Below are 24,417 nucleotides of genomic sequence, written 5' to 3'. Positions count from 1 at the left end.
CGCTATCTGTATGAACATGGAAACATCTACAAAGCTATCTGAATGAACATGGAAGTATCTACACCGCTATCTGTTTGAACATGTACATATCTACACCACTATCTGCATGAAAATGTAAATATCTACAAAGCTATCTGCATATACAATGAAATATCAACACAGATATCTCTTTACACATGGAAATAACTACACCGCTATATCTATAAACATGGAAATATCTACACCGCCATCTGTATGAACATGGAAATATCTGCACCGCCATCTGTATGAACATATAAATATCTACACCGCCATCTGTATTAAGAAGGAAATATCTAAACCGCTATCTGTATAAACCTGGAAATATCTACACCGCTGCCTGTATAAACATGGAAATTTCAGCACCGCTATCTGTATGAACATGGAAATATCTACACCGCTATCTGTATGAACATGGAAATATCTACAATGCTATCTGTATGAACATGGAAATAGCTACACCGTTATCTGTATGAACATGGAAATAGCTACACCAATATCTGTATGAACATGGAAATATCTACACCGCTATCTGTATGAACATGGATATATCTACACAGCCATCTGGATGAACATGGAAATATCTACACCGCTATCTGTATCAACATGGAAATATCTACAACGCTATCTGTATGAACATGGATATATCTACACAGCCATCTGGATGAACATGGAAATATCTACACCGCTATCTGTGTAAACATGCATAGATCTTCACTGCTATCCCTATAAACATGGAAATATCTACACCGCTATCTGTATGAGCATGGAAATATCTACACCGCTATCTGTATGAACATGGAAATATCTACACCGCTATCTGTTTGAAGATGGAAATATCTACACCGCTATCTGTTTGAAGATGGAAATATCTACACCGCTATCTGCATGAAAATGGAAATATCTACACTGCTATCTGCATATACATTTAAATATCTACACAGCTATCTCTTTACACATGGAAATAACTACACCGCCATCTGTATGAACATGGAAATATCTGCACCGCCATCTGTATTAAGATGGAGATATCTACACTGCTATCTGTATAAACATGGAAATATCTACACCGTCATCTGTACGAACATATAAATATCTACCAAACCATCTGTATTAAGAAGGAAATATCTAAACCGCTATCTGTATAAACATGGAAATATCTACACCGCTGCCTGTATAAACATGGAAATATCAGCACCGCTATCTGTATGAACATGGAAATATCTACACCGCTATCTGTATGAACATGGAAATAGCTACACCGCTATCTCTATGAACATGGAAATAGCTACACCGCTATCTGTATGAACATGGATATATCTACAGAGCCATCTGGATGAACATGGAAATATCTACACAGCTATCTGTATGAAAATGGAAATATATACACCGCTATCTGTGTAAACATGCATACATCTTCACCGCTATCTGTATAAACATGGAAATATCTACACCTCTATCTGTATGAACATGGAAATATCTACACCGTCGTCTGCATGAAAATGGAAATATCTGCACAGCAATCTGCATATACATGGAAATATCAACACCGCCATCTGTATGAACATGGAAATATCTGCACCGCCATCTGTATGAACATATAAATATCTACACCGCCATCTGTATTAAGGAAATATCTAAACCGCTATCGGTATGAACATGGAAATATCTACACCGCTATCTGTATGAACATGGAAATATCTACACCGCTATCTGTGTAAACTTGCATACATCTTCACCGCTATCTGTATAAACATGGAAATGTCTACAAGGCTATCTTTATGAACATGGAAATATCTACACCGCTATCTGTACGATCATGGAAATGTCTAAACCGCTATCTGCGTGAAAATAGAAATATCTACACAGCTATCTGCATATACATGGAAATATCTACACAGCTATCTCTTTACACATGGAAATAACTACACCGCTATCTGTATGAACATGGAAATATCTGCACCGCCATCTGTATGAACACATAAATAACTACACCGCCATCTGTATTAAGATGGAGATACCTACACCGCTATCTGTATAAACATGGAAATATCTACACCGCTATCTGTATAAACATGGAAATATCTACACCGCTATCTGTATAAACATGGAAATATCAGCACCGCTATCTGTATGAACATGGAAATATCAGCCCCTCTATCTGTATGAACATGGAATTATCTACACCGCTATCTGTATGAACATGGAAATATCTACACCGCTATCTGTATGAACACGGAAATATCTACACCGCTATCTGTTTGAAAATGGAAATATCTACAACGCTATCTGTATGAACACGGAAATATCTACACCGCTATCTGTTTGAACATGGAAATATCTAAACCGCTATCTGCATGAAAATGGAAATATATACACAGCTATCTGCATATGCATGGAAATATCTACACAGCTATCTCTTTACACATGGAAATAACTACACCGCTATGTGTATGAACATGGAAATATCTTCACCGCCATCTGTATGAACATGGATATATCTACACAGCCATCTGGATGAACATGGAAATATCTACACCGCTATCTGTATTAACATGGAAATATCTACACCCCTATCTGTGTAAACATGCATACATCTTCACCGCTATCTGTATAAACATGGAAATATCGACACTGCTATCTGTATGAACATGGAAATATCTACACCGCTATCTGTTTGAATATGGAAATATCTACACCGCTATCTGCATGAAAATGGAAATATCTACACAGCGATCTGCATATACATGGAAATATCTACAAAGCTATCTCTTTACACATGGAAATAAGTACAGCGCTATCTCTATAAACATGGAAATAGCTACACCGCCATCTGTATGAACATGGAAATATCTGCACCGCCATCTGTATGAACATGGAAATTTCTACCCCGCTACCTGTATAAACATGGAAATATCAGCACCGCTATCTGTATGAACATGGAAATATCTACTCCGCTATCTGTATAAACATGGAAATATCTACACCGCTACCTGTATAAACATGGAAATATCAGCACCGCTATCTGTATGAACATGGAAATATCTACACCGCTATCTGTATGAACATGGAAATATCTACACCGCTATCTGTATGAACATGGAAATATCTACAAAGCTATCTGAATGAACATGGAAATATCTACTCCGCTATCTGTTTGAACATGTACATATCTACACCACTATCTGCATGAAAATGGAAATATCTACAAAGCTATCTGCATATACAATGAAATATCTACACAGCTATCTCTTTACACATGGAAATAACTACACCGCTATATCTATAAACATGGAAATATCTACACCGCCATCTGTATGAACATGGAAATATCCGCACCGCCATCTGTATGAACATATAAATATCTGCACCGCCATCTATATTAAGAAGGAAATATCTAAACCGCTATCAGTATAAACATGGAAATATCCACACCGCTATCTGTATGAACATGGAAATATCTACACCGCTATCTGTATCAACATGGAAATATCTACACCGCTATCTGTATGAACATGGAAATAGCTACACCGTTATCTGTATGAACATGGAAATAGCTACACCGCTATCTGTATGAACATGGAAATAGCTACACCGCTATCTGTATGAACATGGAAATAGCTACACCGTTATCTGTATGAACATGGAAATAGCTACACCGCTATCTGTATGAACATGGAAATATCTACACCGCTATCTGTATGAACATGGATATATCTACACAGCCATCTGGATGAACATGGAAACATCTGCACTGCGATCTGTATGAACATGGAAATATCTACACCGCTATCTGTATGAACATGGATATATCTACACAGCCATCTGGATGAACATGGAAATATCTACACCGCTATCTGTGTAAACATGCATAGATCTTCACCGCTATCTGAATAAACATGGAAATATCTACACCGCTATCTGTATGAACACGGAAATATCTACACCGCTATCTGTTTGAACATTCAAATATCTAAACCGCTATCTGCATGAAAATGGAAATATATACACAGCTATCTGCATATACATGGAAATATCTACACAGCTATCTCATTAAACATGGAAATAACTACACCGCTATCTGTATGAACATGGAAATATCTTCACCGCCATCTGTATGAACATGGATATATCTAAACAGCCATCTGGATGAACATGGAAATATCTACACCGCTATCTGTATGAACATGGAAATATCTACACCGCTATCTGTGTAAACATGCATACATTTCACCGCTATCTGTATAAACATGGAAATATCTACACTGCTATCTGTTTGAATATGGAAATATCTACACCGCTATCTGCATGAAAATGGAAATATCTACACAGCGATCTGCATATACATGGAAATATCTACAAAGCTATCTCTTTACACATGGAAATAAGTACAGCGCTATCTCTATAAACATGGAAACAGCTACACAGCCATCTGTATGAACATGGAAATATCTGCACCGCCATCTGTATGAACATGGAAATATCTACACCGCTACCTGTATAAACATGGAAATTTCAGCACCGCTATCTGTATGAACATGGAAATATCTACACCGCTATCTCTGTAAACATGGAAATATCAAAACCGCTACCTGTATAAAAATGGAAATATCAGCACCGCTATCTGTATGAACATGGAAATATCTACACCGCTATCTATATGAACATGGAAATATCTACACCGCTATCTGTATGAACATGGAAACATCTACAAAGCTATCTGAATGAACATGGATGTATCTACACCGCTCTCTGTTTGAACATGTACATATCTACACCACTATCTGCATGAAAATGTAAATATCTACAAAGCTATCTGCATATACAATGAAATATCAACACAGCTATCTCTTTACACATGGAAATAACTACACCGCTATATGTATAAACATGGAAATATCTACACCGCCATCTGTATGAACATGGAAATATCCGCACCGCCATCTGTATGAACATATAAATATCTGCACCGCCATCTATATTAAGAAGGAAATATCTAAACCGCTATCAGTATAAACATGGAAATATCTACACCGCTATCTGTATGAACATGGAAATATCTACACCGCTATCTGTATCAACATGGAAATATCTACACCGCTATCTGTATGAACATGGAAATAGCTACACCGTTATCTGTATGAACATGGAAATAGCTACACCGCTATCTGTATGAACATGGAAATATCTACACCGCTATCTGTATGAACATGGATATATCTACACAGCCATCTGGATGAACATGGAAACATCTACACCGCTATCTGTATGAACATGGAAATATCTACACCGCTATCTGTATGAACATGGATATATCTACACAGCCATCTGGATGAACATGGAAATATCTACACCGCTATCTGTGTAAACATGCATAGATCTTCACCGCTATCTGAATAAACATGGAAATATCTACACCGCTATCTGTATGAACACGGAAATATCTACACCGCTATCTGTTTGAACATTCAAATATCTAAACCGCTATCTGCATGAAAATGGAAATATATACACAGCTATCTGCATATACATGGAAATATCTACACAGCTATCTCATTAAACATGGAAATAACTACACTGCTATCTGTATGAACATGGAAATATCTTCACCGCCATCTTTATGAACATGGATATATCTACACAGCCATCTGGATGAACATGGAAATATCTACACCGCTATCTGTATGAACATGGAAATATCTACACCGCTATCTGTGTAAACATGCATACATTTCACCGCTATCTGTATAAACATGGAAATATCTACACTGCTATCTGTTTGAATATGGAAATATCTACACCGCTATCTGCATGAAAATGGAAATATCTACACAGCGATCTGCATATACATGGAAATATCTACAAAGCTATCTCTTTACACATGGAAATAAGTACAGCGCTATCTCTATAAACATGGAAACAGCTACACAGCCATCTGTATGAACATGGAAATATCTGCACCGCCATCTGTATGAACATGGAAATATCTACACCGCTACCTGTATAAACATGGAAATTTCAGCACCGCTATCTGTATGAACATGGAAATAACTACACCGCTATCTGTATGAACATGGAAATATCTACACCGCCATCTGTATGAACATGGAAATATCTGCACCGCCATCTGTATCAAGATGGAGATATCTACACTGCTATCTGTATAAACATGGAAATATCTACACCGTCATCTGTACGAACATATAAATATCTACCCCACCATCTGTATTAAGAAGGAAATATCTAAACCGCTATCTGTATAAACATGGAAATATCTACACCGCTGCCTGTATAAACATGGAAATATCAGCACCGCTATCTGTATGAACATGGAAATATCTACACCGCTATCTGTATGAACATGGAAATAGCTACACCGCTATCTGTATGAACATGGAAATAGCTACACCGCTATCTGTATGAACATGGATATATCTACAGAGCCATCTGGATGAACATGGAAATATCTACACAGCTATCTGTATGAAAATGGAAATATATACACCGCTATCTGTGTAAACATGCATACATCTTCACCGCTATCTGTATAAACATGGAAATATCTACACCGCTATCTGTATGAACATGGAAATATCTACACCGTCGTCTGCATGAATATGGAAATATCTGCACAGCAATATGCATATACATGGAAATATCTACACCGCCATCTGTATGAACATGGAAATATCTGCACCGCCATCTGTATGAACATATAAATATCTACACCGCCATCTGTATTAAGAAGGAAATATCTAAACCGCTATCGGTATGAACATGGAAATATCTACACCGCTATCTGTATGAACATGGAAATATCTACACCGCTATCTGTGTAAACTTGCATACATCTTCACCGCTATCTGTATAAACATGGAAATGTCAACAAGGCTATCTTTATGAACATGGAAATATCTACACCGCTATCTGTACGATCATGGAAATGTCTAAACCGCTATCTGCGTGAAAATAGAAATATCTACACAGCTATCTGCATATACATGGAAATATCTACACAGCTATCTCTTTACACATGGAAATAACTACACCGCTATCTGTATGAACATGGAAATATCTGCACCGCCATCTGTATGAACACATAAATAACTACACCGCCATCTGTATTAAGATGGAGATACCTACACCGCTATCTGTATAAACATGGAAATATCTACACCGCTATCTGTATAAACATGGAAATATCTACACCGCTATCTGTATAAACATGGAAATATCAGCACCGCTATCTGTATGAACATGGAAATATCAGCCCCTCTATCTGTATGAACATGGAATTATCTACACCGCTATCTGTATGAACATGGAAATATCTACACCGCTATCTGTATGAACACGGAAATATCTACACCGCTATCTGTTTGAACATGGAAATATCTACAACGCTATCTGTATGAACACGGAAATATCTACACCGCTATCTGTTTGAACATGGAAATATCTAAACCGCTATCTGCATGAAAATGGAAATATATACACAGCTATCTGCACATGCATGGAAATATCTACACAGCTATCTCTTTACACATGGAAATAACTACACCGCTATCTGTATGAACATGGAAATATCTTCACCGCCATCTGTATGAACATGGATATATCTACACAGCCATCTGGATGAACATGGAAATATCTACACCGCTATCTGTATTAACATGGAAATATCTACACCCCTATCTGTGTAAACATGCATACATCTTCACCGCGATCTGTATAAACATGGAAATATCGACACTGCTATCTGTATGAACATGGAAATATCTACACCGCTATCTGTTTGAATATGGAAATATCTACACCGCTATCTGCATGAAAATGGAAATATCTACACAGCGATTTGCATATACATGGAAATATCTACAAAGCTATCTCTTTACACATGGAAATAACTACAGCGCTATCTCTATAAAAATGGAAATAGCTACACCGCCATCTGTATGAACATGGAAATATCTGCACCGCCATCTGTATGAACATGGAAATTTCTACACCGCTACCTGTATAAACATGGAAATATCAGCACCGCTATCTGTATGAACATGGAAATATCTACTCCGCTATCTGTATAAACATGGAAATATCTACACCGCTACCTGTATAAACATGGAAATATCAGCACCGCTATCTGTATGAACATGGAAATATCTACACCGCTATCTGTATGAACATGGAAATATCTACACCGCTATCTGTATGAACATGGAAATATCTACAAAGCTATCTGAATGAACATGGAAATATCTACTCCGCTATCTGTTTGAACATGTACATATCTACACCACTATCTGCATGAAAATGGAAATATCTACAAAGCTATCTGCATATACAATGAAATATCTACACAGCTATCTCTTTACACATGGAAATAACTACACCGCTATATCTATAAACATGGAAATATCTACACCGCCATCTGTATGAACATGGAAATATCCGCACCGCCATCTGTATGAACATATAAATATCTGCACCGCCATCTGTATTAAGAAGGAAATATCTAAACCGCTATCAGTATAAACATGGAAATATCTACACCGCTATCTGTATGAACATGGAAATATCTACACCGCTATCTGTATGAACATGGAAATATCTACACTGCTATCTGTTTGAATATGGAAATATCTACACCGCTATCTGCATGAAAATGGAAATATCTACACAGCGATCTGCATATACATGGAAATATCTACAAAGCTATTTCTTTACACATGGAAATAAGTACAGCGCTATCTCTATAAACATGGAAACAGCTACACAGCCATCTGTATGAACATGGAAATATCTGCACCGCCATCTGTATGAACATGGAAATATCTACACCGCTACCTGTATAAACATGGAAATTTCAGCACCGCTATCTGTATGAACATGGAAATATCTACACCGCTATCTCTGTAAACATGGAAATATCAAAACCGCTACCTGTATAAAAATGGAAATATCAGCACCGCTATCTGTATGAACATGGAAATATCTACACCGCTATCTATATGAACATGGAAATATCTACACCGCTATCTGTATGAACATGGAAACATCTACAAAGCTATCTGAATGAACATGGAAGTATCTACACCGCTATCTGTTTGAACATGTACATATCTACACCACTATCTGCATGAAAATGTAAATATCTACAAAGCTATCTGCATATACAATGAAATATCAACACAGCTATCTCTTTACACATGGAAATAACTACACCGCTATATCTATAAACATGGAAATATCTACACCGCCATCTGTATGAACATGGAAATATCTGCACCGCCATCTGTATGAACATATAAATATCTACACCGCCATCTGTATTAAGAAGGAAATATCTAAACCGCTATCTGTATAAACCTGGAAATATCTACACCGCTGCCTGTATAAACATGGAAATATCAGCACCGCTATCTGTATGAACATGGAAATATCTACACCGCTATCTGTATGAACATGGAAATATCTACAATGCTATCTGTATGAACATGGAAATAGCTACACCGTTATCTGTATGAACATGGAAACAGCTACACCAATATCTGTATGAACATGGAAATATCTACACCGCTATCTGTATGAACATGGATATATCTACACAGCCATCTGGATGAACATGGAAATATCTACACCGCTATCTGTATCAACATGGAAATATCTACAACGCTATCTGTATGAACATGGATATATCTACACAGCCATCTGGATGAACATGGAAATATCTACACCGCTATCTGTGTAAACATGCATAGATCTTCACTGCTATCCCTATAAACATGGAAATATCTACACCGCTATCTGTATGAGCATGGAAATATCTACACCGCTATCTGTATGAACATGGAAATATCTACACCGCTATCTGTTTGAAGATGGAAATATCTACACCGCTATCTGCATGAAAATGGAAATATCTACACTGCTATCTGCATATACATTTAAATATCTACACAGCTATCTCTTTACACATGGAAATAACTACACCGCTATCTGTATGAACATGGAAATATCTACACCGCCATCTGTATGAACATGGAAATATCTGCACCGCCATCTGTATTAAGATGGAGATATCTACACTGCTATCTGTATAAACATGGAAATATCTACACCGTCATCTGTACGAACATATAAATATCTACCCCACCATCTGTATTAAGAAGGAAATATCTAAACCGCTATCTGTATAAACATGGAAATATCTACACCGCTGCCTGTATAAACATGGAAATATCAGCACCGCTATCTGTATGAACATGGAAGTATCTACACCGCTATCTGTATGAACATGGAAATAGCTACACCGCTATCTGTATGAACATGGAAATAGCTACACCGCTATCTGTATGAACATGGATATATCTACAGAGCCATCTGGATGAACATGGAAATATCTACACAGCTATCTGTATGAAAATGGAAATATATACACCGATATCTGTGTAAACATGCATACATCTTCACCGCTATCTGTATAAACATGGAAATATCTACACCGCTATCTGTATGAACATGGAAATATCTACACCGTCGTCTGCATGAATATGGAAATATCTGCACAGCAATCTGCATATACATGGCAATATCTACACCGCCATCTGTATGAACATGGAAATATCTGCACCGCCATCTGTATGAACATATAAATATCTACACCGCCATCTGTATTAAGAAGGAAATATCTAAACCGCTATCGGTATGAACATGGAAATATCTACACCGCTATCTGTATGAACATGGAAATATCTACACCGCTATCTGTGTAAACTTGCATACATCTTCACCGCTATCTGTATAAACATGGAAATGTCAACAAGGCTATCTTTATGAACATGGAAATATCTACACCGCTATCTGTACGATCATGGAAATGTCTAAACCGCTATCTGCGTGAAAATAGAAATATCTACACAGCTATCTGCATATACATGGAAATATCTACACAGCTATCTCTTTACACATGGAAATAACTACACCGCTATCTGTATGAACATGGAAATATCTGCACCGCCATCTGTATGAACACATAAATAACTACACCGCCATCTGTATTAAGATGGAGATACCTACACCGCTATCTGTATAAACATGGAAATATCTACACCGCTATCTGTATAAACATGGAAATATCTACACCGCTATCTGCATAAACATGGAAATATCAGCACCGCTATCTGTATGAACATGGAAATATCAGCCCCTCTATCTGTATGAACATGGAATTATCTACACCGCTATCTGTATGAACATGGAAATATCTACTCCGCTATCTGTATGAACACGGAAATATCTACACCGCTATCTGTTTGAACATGGAAATATCTACAACGCTATCTGTATGAACACGGAAATATCTACACCGCTATCTGTTTGAACATGGAAATATCTAAACCGCTATCTGCATGAAAATGGAAATATATACACAGCTATCTGCATATGCATGGAAATATCTACACAGCTATCTCTTTACACATGGAAATAACTACACCGCTATCTGTATGAACATGGAAATATCTTCACCGCCATCTGTATGAACATGGATATATCTACACAGCCATCTGGATGAACATGGAAATATCTACACCGCTATCTGTATTAACATGGAAATATCTACACCCCTATCTGTGTAAACATGCATACATCTTCACCGCTATCTGTATAAACATGGAAATATCGACACTGCTATCTGTATGAACATGGAAATATCTACACCGCTATCTGTTTGAATATGGAAATATCTACACCGCTATCTGCATGAAAATGGAAATATCTACACAGCGATTTGCATATACATGGAAATATCTACAAAGCTATCTCTTTACACATGGAAATAACTACAGCGCTATCTCTATAAACATGGAAATAGCTACACCGCCATCTGTATGAACATGGAAATATCTGCACCGCCATCTGTATGAACATGGAAATTTCTACACCGCTACCTGTATAAACATGGAAATATCAGCACCGCTATCTGTATGAACATGGAAATATCTACTCCGCTATCTGTATAAACATGGAAATATCTACACCGCTACCTGTATAAACATGGAAATATCAGCACCGCTATCTGTATGAACATGGAAATATCTACACCGCTATCTGTATGAACATGGAAATATCTACACCGCTATCTGTATGAACATGGAAATATCTACAAAGCTATCTGAATGAACATGGAAATATCTACTCCGCTATCTGTTTGAACATGTACATATCTACACCACTATCTGCATGAAAATGGAAATATCTACAAAGCTATCTGCATATACAATGAAATATCTACACAGCTATCTCTTTACACATGGAAATAACTACACCGCTATATCTATAAACATGGAAATATCTACACCGCCATCTGTATGAACATGGAAATATCCGCACCGCCATCTGTATGAACATATAAATATCTGCACCGCCATCTGTATTAAGAAGGAAATATCTAAACCGCTATCAGTATAAACATGGAAATATCTACACCGCTATCTGTATGAACATGGAAATATCTACACCGCTATCTGTATCAACATGGAAATATCTACACCGCTATCTGTATGAACATGGAAATAGCTACACCGCTATCTGTATGAACATGGAAATATCTACACCGATATCTGTATGAACATGGATATATCTACACCGCCATCTGTATGAACATGGAAATATCTGCACCGCCATCTGTATTAAGATGGAGATATCTACACTGCTATCTGTATAAACATGGAAATATCTACACCGTCATCTGTACGAACATATAAATATCTACCCCACCATCTGTATTAAGAAGGAAATATCTAAACCGCTATCTGTATAAACATGGAAATATCTACACCGCTGCCTGTATAAACATGGAAATATCAGCACCGCTATCTGTATGAACATGGAAATATCTACACCGCTATCTGTATGAACATGGAAATAGCTACACCGCTATCTGTATGAACATGGAAATAGCTACAACGCTATCTGTATGAACATGGATATATCTACAGAGCCATCTGGATGAACATGGAAATATCTACACAGCTATCTGTATGAAAATGGAAATATATACACCGCTATCTGTGTAAACATGCATACATCTTCACCGCTATCTGTATAAACATGGAAATATCTACACCGCTATCTGTATGAACATGGAAATATCTACACCGTCGTCTGCATGAATATGGAAATATCTGCACAGCAATCTGCATATACTTGGAAATATCTACACCGCCATCTGTATGAATATGGAAATATCTGCACCGCCATCTGTATGAACATATAAATATCTACACCGCCATCTGTATTAAGAAGGAAATATCTAAACCGCTATCGGTATGAACATGGAAATATCTACACCGCTATCTGTATGAACATGGAAATATCTACACCGCTATCTGTGTAAACTTGCATACATCTTCACCGCTATCTGTATAAACATGGAAATGTCTACAAGGCTATCTTTATGAACATGGAAATATCTACACCGCTATCTGTACGATCATGGAAATGTCTAAACCGCTAGCTGCGTGAAAATAGAAATATCTACACAGCTATCTGCATATACATGGAAATATCTACACAGCTATCTCTTTACACATGGAAATAACTACACCGCTATCTGTATGAACATGGAAATATCTTCACCGCCATCTGTATGAACACATAAATAACTACACCGCCATCTGTATTAAGATGGAGATACCTACACCGCTATCTGTATAAACATGGAAATATCTACACCGCTATCTGTATAAACATGGAAATATCTACACCGCTATCTGTATAAACATGGAAATATCTGCACCGCTATCTGTATGAACATGAAAATATCAGCCCCTCTATCTGTATGAACATGGAATTATCTACACCGCTATCTGTATGAACATGGAAATATCTACACCGCTATCTGTATGAACACGGAAATATCTACACCGCTATCTGTTTGAACATGGAAATATCTACAACGCTATCTGTATGAACACGGAAATATCTACACCGCTATCTGTTTGAACATGGAAATATCTAAACCGCTATCTGCATGAAAATGGAAATATATACACAGCTATCTGCATATGCATGGAAATATCTACACAGCTATCTCTTTACACATGGAAATAACTACACCGCTATCTGTATGAACATGGAAATATCTTCACCGCCATCTGTATGAACATGGATATATCTACACAGCCATCTGGATGAACATGGAAATATCTACACCGCTATCTGTATTAACATGGAAATATCTACACCCCTATCTGTGTAAACATGCATACATCTTCACCGCTATCTGTATAAACATGGAAATATCGACACTGCTATATGTATGAACATGGAAATATCTACACCGCTATCTGTTTGAATATGGAAATATCTACACCGCTATCTGCATGAAAATGGAAATATCTACACAGCGATCTGCATATACATGGAAATATCTACAAAGCTATCTCTTTACACATGGAAATAACTACAGCGCTATCTCTATAAACATGGAAATAGCTACACCGCCATCTGTATGAACATGGAAATATCTGCACCGCCATCTGTATGAACATGGAAATTTCTACACCGCTACCTGTATAAACATGGAAATAGCACCGCTATCTGTATGAACATGGAAATATCTACTCCGCTATCTGTATAAACATGGAAATATCTACACCGCTACCTGTATAAACATGGAAATATCAGCACCGCTATCTGTATGAACATGGAAATATCTACACCGCTATCTGTATGAACATGGAAATATCTACACCGCTATCTGTATGAACATGGAAATATCTACAAAGCTATCTGAATGAACATGGAAATATCTACTCCGCTATCTGTTTGAACATGTACATATCTACACCACTATCTGCATGAAAATGGAAATATCTACAAAGCTATCTGCATATACAATGAAATGTCTACACAGCTATCTCTTTACACATGGAAATAACTATACCGCTATATCTATAAACATGGAAATATCTACACCGCCATCTGTATGAACATGGAAATATCCGCACCGCCATCTGTATGAACATATAAATATCTGCACCGCCATCTGTATTAAGAAGGAAATATCTAAACCGCTATCAGTATAAACATGGAAATATCTACACCGCTATCTGTATGAACATGGAAATATCTACACCGCTATCTGTATCAACATGGAAATATCTACACCGCTATCTGTATGAACATGGAAATAGCTACACCGCTATCTGTATGAACATGGAAATATCTACACCGCTATCTGTATGAACATGGATATATCTACACAGCCATCTGGATGAACATGGAAACATCTACACCGCTATCTGTATGAACATGGAAATATCTACACCGCTATCTGTATGAACATGGATATATCTACACAGCCATCTGTATGAACATGGATATATCTACACAGCCATCTGGATGAACATGGAAATATCTACACCGCTATCTGTGTAAACATGCATAGATCTTCACCGCTATCTGAATAAACATGGAAATATCTACACCGCTATCTGTATGAACATGGAAATATCTACACCACTATCTGTATGAACATGGAAATATCTACACCACTTTCTGTTTGAACATGGAAATATCTACACCGCTATCTGCATGAAAATTGAAATATCTACACTGCTATCTGCATATACATTTAAATATCTACACAGCTATCTCTTTACACATGGAAATAACTACACCGCTATCTGTATGAACATGGAAATATCTACACCGCCATCTGTATGAACATGGAAATATCTGCACCGCCATCTGTATTAAGATGGAGATATCTACACTGCTATCTCAATAAACATGGAAATATCTACACCGCCATCTGTACGAACATATAAATATCTACACCGCCATCTGTATTAAGAAGGAAATATCTAAAACGCTATCTGTATAAACACAGAAATATCTACACCGCTGCCTGTATAAACATGGAAATATCAGCACCGCTATCTGTATGAACATGGAAATATCTACACCGCTATCTGTATGAACATGGAAATAGCTACACCGCTATCTGTATGAACATGGAAATAGCTACACCGCTATCTGTATGAACATGGATATATCTACAGAGCCATCTGGATGAACATGGAAATATCTACACAGCTATCTGTATGAACATGGAAATATATACACCGCTATCTGTGTAAACATGCATACATCTTCACTGCTATCTGTATAAACATGGAAATATCTACACCGCTATCTGTATGAACATGGAAATATCTACACCGCTATCTGTATAAACATGGAAATTTCTACACCGCTACCTGTATAAACATGGAAATATCAGCACCTGTATCGGTAGGAACATGGAAATATCTACACCGTTATCTGTACGAACATGGAAATATCTACACCGCTATCTGTATGAACATGGAAACAGCTACACCGCTATCTGTATGAACATGGAAATATCTACACGGCTATCTGTATGAACATGGATATATCTACACAGCCATCTGGATGAACATGGAAATATCTACACCGCTATCTGTGTAAACATGCATACATCTTCACAGCTATCTGTATAAACATGGAAATATCTACACCGCTATCTGTATGAAGATGGAAATATCTACACCGCTATCTGTATGAACATGGAAATATCTACACCGCTATCTGTTTGAACATGGAAATATCTACACCGCTATCTGTATGAAGATGGAAATATCTACAACGCTATCTGTGTAAACATGCATACATCTTCACCGCTATCTATATAAACATGGAAATATATACACTGCTATCTGTATGAACGTGGAAATATCTACACCGCTATCTGTTTGAACATGGAAATATCTACACCGCTATCTGCATGAAAATGGAAATATCTACACAGCGATCTGCATATACATGGAAATATCTACAAAGCTATCTCTTTACACATGGAAATAACTACAGCGCTATCTCTATAAACAAACAAATATCTACACCACCATCTGTATGAACATGGAAATATCTGCACCTCCATCTGTATGAACATATAAATATCTACTCCGCCATCTATATTAAGATGGAAATATCTACACCGCTATCTGTGTAAACATGCATACATCTTCACCGCTATCTGTATAAACATGGAAATATCTACACCGCTATCTTTATGAACATGGAAATATCTACACCGCTATCTGTATGAACATGGAAATATCTAAACCGCTATCTGTTTGAACATGGAAATATCTACACCACTATCTGCAGGAAAATGGAAATATCTACACTGCTATCTGCATATACATTTAAATATGTACACTGCTATCTCTTTACACATGGAAATAACTACACCGTTACCTGTATGAACATGGAAATATCTACACCGCCATCTGTATGAACATGGAAATATCTGCACCGCCATCTGTATGAAAATATAAATATCTACACCGCCATCTGTATTAAGATAGAGATATCTCCACTGCTATCTGTATAAACTTGGAAATATCTACACCGCTATCTGTATAAACATGGAAATATCTACACAGCTATCTGTATAAACATGGAAATATCTACACCACTACCTGTATAAACATGGAAACACCAGCACCGCTATCTGTATCAACATGGAAATATCTTCACCGCTATCTGTATGAACATGGAAATATCTACACCGATATCTGTTTCAACATGGAAATATATTCACAGCTATCTCTTTACACATGGAAATAACTACACCGCTATCTCTATAAACATGGAAATATCTACACCGCCATCTGTATGAACATGGAAATATCTGCACCGCCATCTGTATGAACATATAAATATATACACCGCCATCTGTATTAAGAAGGAGATATCTACACCGCTATCTGTATAAAGATGGAAATATCTACACCGGTATCTGTATAAACATGGAAATATCTACACCGCTACCTGTATAAACATGGAAATATCAGCACCGCTATCGGTATGAATATGGAAATAACTACACCGCTATCTGTATGAACATGGATATATCTACACCGCTATCTGTATGAACATGGAAATATCTTTACCGCCATCTGTATGAACATGGATATATCTACACAGCCATCTGTACGAACATGGAAATATCTACACCGCTATCTGTATGAACATGGAAATATCTGCACCGCCATCTGTATGAACATATAAATATATACACCGCCATCTATATTAAGATGGAGATATCTACACCGCTATCTGAATTAACTTGGAAATATCTACACCTCTATCCGTATAAACATGGAAATATCCACACCTCAATCTGTATAAACATGGAAATATCTACACCGCTACCTGTATAAACATGGAAATATCAGCACCGCTATCTGTATGAAGATGGAAATATCTTCACCGCTATCTGAACATGGAAATATCTACACCGCTATCTGTATGAACATGGAAATAGCTACACCGCTATCTGTCTGAACATGGAAATATCTTCAACGCCATCTGTATGAACATGGATATATCTACACAGCCATCTGTATGAACATGGAAATACCTACACCGCTATCTGTATGAACATGGAAATATCTACACCGCTATCTGTATGAACATGGAAATATCTTCACTGCCATCTGTATGAACATGGATATGTCTACACATCCATCTGGATGAACATGGAAAAATCTACACCGCGATCTGTATGAACATGGGAATATCTACACCGCTATCTGTGTAAACATGCATACACCTCCACCGCTATCTGTATAAACATGGAAATATCTACACCGCTATCTGTATGAACATGGAAATATCTACACCGCTATCTGTTTGAACATGGAAATATCTAAACCGCTATCTGCATGAAAATGGAAATATCTACACAGCTATCTGCATATACATGGAAATATCTACACAGCTATCTCTTTACACATGGAAATAACTACACCGCTATCTGTATGAACATGGAAATATCTTCACCGCCATCTGTATGAACATGGATATATCTACACAGCCATCTGGATGAACATGGAAATATCTACACAGCTATCTGTATGAAGATGGAAATATCTAAACCGCTATCTGTGTAAACATGCATACATCTTCACCGCTATCTGTATAAACCTGGAAATAACTACACCGCTATCTGTATGAACATGGAAATATCTACACCGCCATCTGTATGAACATGGAAATATCTGCACCGCCATCTGCATGAACATATAAATATCTACACCGCCATCTGTATTAAAATGGAGATATCTACACTGCTATCTATATAAACATGGAAATATCTACACCGCCATCTGTATGAACATATAAATATCTACACCACCATCTGTATTAAGAAGGACATATCTAAACCGCTATCTGTATAAACATGGAAATATCTACAACACTGCCTGTATAAACATGGAAATATCAGAACCGCTATCTGAATGAACATGGAAATATCAACACCGCTATCTGTATGAACATGGAAATAGCTACACTGCTATCTGTATGAACATGGATATATCTACACAGCCATCTGGATGAACATGGAAATATCTACACCGCTATCTGTGTAAACATGCATACATCTTCACCGCTATCTGTATAATCATGGAAATATCTACACCGCTATCTTTATGAACATGGAAATATCTACACCGCTATCTGTATGAACATGGAAATATCTACACCGCTATCTGTTTGAACATGGAAATATCTTCACCACTATCTGCATGAAAATGGAAATATCTACACGGCTATCTACATATACGTTTAAATATATACACTGCTATCTCTTTACACATGGAAATTACTACACCTTTACCTGTATGAACATGGAAATATCTACACCGCCATCTGTATGAACATGGAAATATCTGCACCGCCGTCTGTATGAAAATACAAATATCTACACCGCCATCTGTATTAAGATAGAGATATCTCCACCGCTATCTGTATAAACATGGAAATATCTACAACGCTATCTGTATAAACATGGAAATATCTACACCGCTATCTGTATAAACATGGAAATATCTACACCACTACCTGTATAAACATGGAAATATCAGCACCGCTATCTATATGAACATGGAAATATCTTCACCGCTATCTGTATGAACATGGAAATATCTACACCGCTATCTGTAAGAACATGGAAATATCTACACCGCTATCTGTTTGAACATGGTAGTATCTACACCGCTGTCTGCATGAAAATGGAAATATCTACACAGCTATCTGCATATACATGGAAATATCTACACAGCTATCTCTTTACACATGGAAATAACTACACCGCTATCTGTATGAACATGGATATATCTACACCGCTATCTGTATGAACATGGAAATATCTTCACCGACATCTGTATGAACATGGAAATATCTACACAGCCATCTGGAGGAACATGGAAATATCTACACCGCTATCTGCATGAAAATGGAAATATCTACACTGCTATCTGCATATACATTTAAATATCTACACAGCTATCTCTTTGCACGTGGAAATAACTACACCGATATTTGTATGAACATGGAAATATCTACACCGCCATCTGTATGAACATGGAAATATCTGCAATGCCATCTGTATGAACATATAAATATCGACACCGCCATCTATATTAAGATGGAGAAATCTACACCCCTATCTACATGAAAATGGAAATATCTACACTGCTATCTGCATATACATTTAAATATCTACACAGCTATCTCTTTACACATGGAAATAACAACACCGTTATCTGTATGAACATGCAGATATCTACACCGCCATCTGTATGAACATGGAAATACCTGCACCGCCATCTGTATGAACGTATAAATATCCACACCGCCATCTGCATTAAGAAGGAGATATCTACACCGCTATCTGTATAAACATGGAAATATCTACACCGCTGTCTGTATAAACATGGAAATATCTACACCACTATCTGTATAAACATGGAAATATCTACACCGCTACCTGTATAAACATGGAAATATCAGCACCGCTATCGGTATGAACATGGAAATATCTACTCCGCTATCTCTATGAACATGGAAATATCTACACCGCTATCTGTATGAACATGGAGATATCTTCACCGCCATCTGTATGAACATGGCTATATCTACACAGCCATCTGTATGAACATGGAAATATCTACACCGCTATCTGTATGAACATGGAAATATCTACACCGCTATCTGTATGAGCATGGAAATAACTTCACCGCCATCTGTATGAACATGGATATGTCTACACGGCCATCTGGATGAACATGGAAAGATCTACACCGCGATCTGTATGAACATGGAAATATCTACACTGCTATCTGTGTAAACATGCATACATCTTCACCGCTGTCTGTTTAAACATGGAAATATCTACACCGCTATCTGTATGAACATGGAAATATCTACACCGCTATCTGTTTGAACATGGAAATATCTAAACCGCTATCTGCATGAAAATAGAAATATCAACCCAGCTATCTGCATATACATGGAAATAACTACAAAGCTATCTCTTTACACATGGAAATAACTACACCGCTATCTCTATAAACATGGAAATATCTACACCGCCATCTGTATGAACATGGAAATATCTGCACCGCCATCTGTATGAACTTATAAATATCCACACCACCATCTGTATTAAGATGGAGATATCTTCACCGCTATCTGTATAAACCTGGAAATATTGACACCGCTATCTGTATAAACATGGAAATATCTACACCGCTATCTGTATAAACATGGAAATATCTACACCGCTACCTGTATAAACATGGAAATATCTGCACCACTATCTGTATGAACATGGAAATATCTACACCGCTCTCTCTATGAACATGGAAATATCTACAACGCTATCTGTATGAACACGGAAATAGCTACACCGCTATCTGTATGAACATGGAAATATCTACACCGCTATCTGTATGAACATGGAAATATCTACACCGCAATCTGTTTGAACATGGAAATATCTACACCGCTGTCTGCAGGAAAATGGAAATATCTACACAGCTATCTGCATATACATGGAAATATCTACACAGCTACCTCTTTACACATGGAAATAACTACACCGCTATCTCTATAAACATGGAAATATCTACACCGCCATCTGTATGGACATGGAAATATCTGGACCGCCATCTGAATGAACATATAAACATCTACACCGCCATCTGTATTAAGAAGGAGATATCTACACCGCTATCTGTATAAAGATGGAAATATCTACACCGCTATCTGTATAAACATGAAAATATCTACACCGCTATCTGTATAAAGATGGAAATATCTGCACCGCTACCTGTATAAACATGGAAATATCAGCACCGCTATCGGTATGAACATGGAAATATCTACACCGCTATCTGTATGAACATGGATATATCTACACCACTATGTGTATGAACGTGGAAATATCTTCACCGCCATCTGTATGAACATGGATATATCTACACAGCCATTTGTATGAACATGGAAATATCTACACCGCTATCTGTATGAACATGGAAATATCTACTCCGCTATCTGTATGAACATGGAAATATCTTCACCGCCATCTGTGTAAACATGCATACACCTTCACCGCTATCTGTATAAGCATGGAAATATCTACACCGCTATCTGTATGAACATGGAAATATGTACACCGCTATCTGTGTCAACATGCATATATCTTCACCGCTATCTGTATAAACATGGAAATATCTACACAGCCATCTGTATAAACATGGAAATATCAGCACCGCTATCTGTATGAACATGGAAATATCAGCCCCAATATCTGTATGAACATGGAAATATCTACACCGCTATCTGCTTGAAAATGGAAATATCTACACAGCTATCTGCATATACATGGAAATATCTACAGAGCTATCTCTTTACACGTGGAAATAACTACACCGCTATCTGTATGAACATGGAAATATCTACACCGCCATCTGTATGAACACGGAAATATCTGCACCGCCATCTGTATGAACATATAAATATCTACACGGCGATCTGTATTAAGATGGAGATATCTACACCGCCATCTGTATAAACATGGAAATATCTACACCGCTCTCTGAATAAACATGGAAATATCTACACCGCTATCTGTATAAATATGGAAATATCTACACCGTTACCTGTATAAACATGGAAATATAAGCACCGCTATCTGTATGAACATGGAAATATCAGCCCCTCTATCTGTATGAACATGGAAATATCTACACCGCTATCTGTGTGAACATGGAAATATCTACACCGCTATCTGTATGAATATGGAAATAGCTACACCGCTATCTGTATGAACATGGAAATATCTACACCGCTATCTGTATGAACTTGGAAATATCTAAACCGCTATCTGTATGAACATGGAAAAATCTTCACCGCCATCTGTATGAACATGGATATATCTACACAGCCATCTGGATGAACATTGAAATATCTACACAGCTACCTGTGAACATGGAAATATATACACCGCTATCTGTGTAAACACGCATACATCTTCACCGCTATCTGTATAAACATGGAAATATCTACACCGCTATCTGTATGAACATGGAAATATCTACACCGCTATCGGTTTGAACATGGAAATATCTACACCGCTATCTGCATGAAAATGGAAATATCTACACAGCTATCTGCATATGCCTGGAAATATCCACAAAGATATCTCCTTACACAAGGAAATAACTACACCGCTATCTCTATAAACATGGAAATATCTACACCGCCATCTGTATGAACATGGAAATATCTGCACCGCCATCTGTATGAACATATAAATATCTACACCGCCATCTGTATTAAGATGGAGATATCTACACCGCTATCTGTATAAACCTGGAAATATCTACACCGCTATCTGTATAAACATGGAAATATCCACACCGCTACCCGTATAAACATGGAAATATCAGCACCGCTATCTGTATGAACATGGTAATATCTACACCGCTGTCTGTACGAACATGGAAATATCTACACCGCTAACTGTATGAACATGGAAATAGCTACACTGCTCTCTGTATGAACATGGAAATATCTACACCACTATCTGTATCAACATGGAAATATCTACACCGCTATCTGTATGAACATGGATATATCTACACAGCCATCTGGATGAACATGGAAATATCTACACCGCTATCTGTATGAACGTTGAAATATCTACACCTCTATCTGTGTAAACATGCATACATCTTCACCGCTATCTGTATAAACATGGAAATATCTACACAGCTATCTGTATGAACATGGAAATAGCTACACCGCCATCTGTATGAACATGGAAATATCTGCACCGCCATCTGTATGAACATATAAATATCCACACCGCCATCTGCATTAAGAAGGAGATATCTACACCGCTACCTGTATAAACATGGAAATATCTACACCGCTATCTGTATAAACATGGAAATATCTACACCGCTACCTGTATAAACATGGAAATATCAGCACCGCTATCGGTATGAA

This window comes from Gorilla gorilla, chromosome 12 (genome assembly GCF_029281585.2).
Source record: "Gorilla gorilla gorilla isolate KB3781 chromosome 12, NHGRI_mGorGor1-v2.1_pri, whole genome shotgun sequence".
In the NCBI taxonomy this organism is placed as follows: Eukaryota; Metazoa; Chordata; class Mammalia; order Primates; family Hominidae; genus Gorilla; species Gorilla gorilla.
The sequence above is the reverse complement of the archived record's forward strand: the minus strand, read 5'-3'. Positions refer to the sequence as shown.